Genomic DNA, 3,605 nt, shown 5'->3' on the forward strand with positions numbered 1-3,605 from the left:
CAGGTTAATGAACTTAAAATAATGTCTATCATCGTTAGGTTACACATAGTCTAGAGCGGATGTTACGGCCTTACGCATATTTTATACAATCCAAAGTAGAACAATATGTTTCACGAGACAAAATACAAGTTTGCATTAAGTTGATGCCTTGGTGGGACACCCTATTTTCAAACAGAAAGAGATGAACTTCTAGGAACTTATGTTTATGAGGACACCTTCCTGGCTGTCAGTAAGCTCCTCCAAGCCATTAACATGGAAATTATCGTCCCCGCAAAAAACAACATGGAAAGTTATCTTTTAAAAACTCTAAAAAATATATGATTTTTCTTTTTTTTCACCGGTTTACAAAGGAATGGAATTTTGTATAGAAATAGCAATCATTCTGCTCAGGCTGGGAGGCACATTCTCAAGGAGGATCTCGCTCTGCTCAGGCACATAATCAGGGACAATCGTGCTGTGACGATTGGATAACGTTGAATTTCTAATTTCTACATGTGTTCCCTAGAGCTGGTATTGGATAAATCATTATCTTTTCTTTCTTGTTGATAGACTTTTTCCTCTGTTTCTTTTGTCCTTGCCATTGCAACATACTTACTATTATTATTTATGATGATTAAGTACTGTACAACGATAGTTCTAAGGTTTAGAGTTTAAAAAGACAAAATTGGGTTGTTTTACCATGCTTCGACCCCTGGAGTCTTTTAACCTTTTGCATGTGCAGGTTTTCGGTCTATACTTCATGCAATCATATATTGGGTTGTTTTACCATGCTTCCCTTTATCGTGACATTTTGAGACTACGACAAGTCCTTATTCAGCGTCTAGTCGTGTCTCAGGTATTTGCACTCTGCAATACAAGTTCACCCTCTGTTCCTAAATGTAAGACGTTTTGGCAGTTCGATTTAAACTGCGACAATGTTTTATATTTAGAAACAAAGGTTTCATTATCAGGTATGATGATGATGTACACTATGATGATATATATAAATTTCTAGGTGTTGGAAAATCTGATTGAGAATTCTATTCCTTATCTCAAATACAGCTACAAAAAGTACAGTGCTGTTCGGTAAGTTTTGCCTGTGTATTCTTTGTCCTGCACTCCTGCTATTCTTATTTCCAGGCCAATAGAAGAATGTAAGAAACCCCTATCATTTTGTAGCAAGAAAAGACAAGAGAGAGAATCACCATCAGGGAAGTCAGTTCGATTATCAACAAGAGTGGAGAAAGAATATTTAAAACTCTCTTATACTGCAAGCATTGGAGCAGAGCTCGAAGATGGTCTATTTGATGGTAATAACAATAAGTAGTTGCCGTACTCAGTTGCTATGGTATTTTGCATATTATTTGGTTTATATGTAGTCTGTGTCACTTTTGCTGATCTTAAAATGGCATTTTGTATTCTTCAAAGACAATGCCATTTGTTCTTATGGTGTTGAATCTGTTGCAGATTTTCTTGAACTAGCTCTTCAGTTTGGGATGATCATGATGTTTTCTTGCGCCTTTCCATTGATATTCTGCTTTGCTGCTCTGGTATGTGGTTATGACGACAGTTTACAGTCAAGTACTCATGCTTGATATGCTTAGTTGCACATGTTATAGTTCTTAAGAAATCATCTTCATGACAGAACAATGTAACAGGAATGTCACTATATTTGTAAGAAGACTGTTGCTTGTCATCTTCACACACTTTTTAATCCTAAAGTATGATTACTTTTGTGCCTAATCGGTCAACAATAATTTCTGCTTCTGTTTTTCATGCAATGCTATGCTTTATAATGATTTACTCCCTCTGTTCCTAAATACTTGTTGTGCGTAGTGTCAAAATATTCATGTGATTTACTCCGTCTTTCATTTGCATTTCTTTTAACATCATCTTCAGGATGAACACAAATCTTTTTTATTTCTAATATTTTTTATATTTATTTCCTTTTGATTGATTCATGTGCAGTGTAATGTTCTTGTAGGATGACAAGTTGTCGCATCTCGAGCATGTCTCATAGGAGAGTGGAATGAAGTCCATTGTACTGTTGTGATAGTAGCAGATGTGCCATTGTTCTATTGTACAATTCTGTCCATTCTTGCTATTTTCATGTGTAAGGAAATGTATTCATGAGATGAGTTATTGTGTTATGTAAACCTGAGAGATGTAATATGTGATGTTATATGATGGATGATTTTAATTCGACTTGGAGTTTTCTTGATTTGAATACGAAATAGTGCTGCATTTAATATTGGACAAATAATTGGTTGAAAAGGCCCAATAAATAAAAATGAAACCTAGTTCTGAAAAAAAAGTTGCTGAATTCAAAAATGAAAATTGGCCAAAACTGAAAATGGACCAAATGTATTTGGGCACTAAAAGGCCAGGGCCCAAATAAAAAATTTGAAAAAGAAAAACTAAAAGTGGCTATAAATGGGCTAAGGCCCAAAATAAGCCTAATAAGAAAAGCCCAAAAAAATAAAACGAGCCCATGTGATCAATTGAAATGGGTTGGGCTGATTTCAGCCATGACGTTTTGATTTCGTCGTAATTTTGCCACGTAGGACTGCCACGTAGGACTGGGTTTGATTGTCAGCGATGATTTAGGATCGTCGTAAAGGTTACGACAATCCAGGAATCGTCGTAAAGTTACGACGATTTTGACCAAAACGTCGTTGCTGTTCATTTCTGACGCTCCGGTTTCGACGCTTGGTTTCTCGTCGTGCGATCGTCGTCAATGAAAAACCGTGACGATGTAGCAACGAAAAAATAACGTCGTGTACTAGCATATTCCTTGTAGTGTTACCTTGGATCAAAGAAAGCCTCAAAACTTACCTCGCCCATTGGAAGATCAAGACATGGTGTTTGAAACATAGTTGGATGATGGCAACACCGCGTTGATCGGCCGTGTACTCCAGATCAAGCCCCAAGAACTTCTCATGATCCACTGCGGCGTCAAGCCATTCCTTCAACTGTCTAAGAAAATGCGGCACCTCCCTGCTCTCGTTCGTGTACACGACATCGAGCTTGGTCTTACCATGTGCGAGCACCTCTCCAAAGCGAGTTGGCATGATGGAAGAAGAGAAGGGAAGAAGAGAGGGGAAGAACAGAGCGAGAGCAAGAGAGGAAGAAGAATAGAGAAATGGCGACGCGACAGAGACTCTACTTCGGTTGTGGTTTTGGGCAGCGGGATGCAAACCGTTTGGGCCTTTAGTCCCGGGTTGAGCCACCAACCGGGACTAAAGAGGGATACCAACGGTTGCCACCACTACGGCAGGCCACGTGTCAGACCTTTAGTCCCGGGTTGAGCCACCAACCAGGACTAAAGGGGATACGAACGGTTGCCACCACCACGGAACACCATGTGTCAGACCTTTAGTCCCGGTTTGGGACACGAACCGGGACTAAAGGTGACGCACATGCGGGTCGCCCACCGCGTAGCCCTTTAGTCCCGGTTTGGGAAGCGAACCGGGACTAAAGGCTCCTTACGGGTCGGGATAAAGCCTCGAGGAAAGCATTGAGAATTGGGGCGACGTGGCCGGGCCTTTAGTCCCGGCCCAGAGGCAGGCCGGGACTAAAGGGTCCCGGCCAAAGGCCCGTTTTCCACTAGTGACCAAGATACAAGG

At 40.4% G+C, this 3,605-nt stretch overlaps 1 long non-coding RNA gene across 1 annotated transcript; it reads left to right on the plus strand.

Moving 5' to 3' along the window:
• The first annotated feature begins 736 nt into the window (after positions 1-736).
• On the plus strand, positions 737-1,283 carry LOC123410994. Its single transcript, XR_006613153.1, has 3 exons — positions 737-835; positions 995-1,065; positions 1,159-1,283. It is a non-coding gene; the product is annotated as an uncharacterized LOC123410994 (long non-coding RNA).
• The last annotated feature ends 2,322 nt before the right edge of the window (positions 1,284-3,605 follow it).

Source organism: Hordeum vulgare, chromosome 7H (genome assembly GCF_904849725.1).
Source record: "Hordeum vulgare subsp. vulgare chromosome 7H, MorexV3_pseudomolecules_assembly, whole genome shotgun sequence".
In the NCBI taxonomy this organism is placed as follows: domain Eukaryota; kingdom Viridiplantae; phylum Streptophyta; class Magnoliopsida; order Poales; family Poaceae; genus Hordeum; species Hordeum vulgare.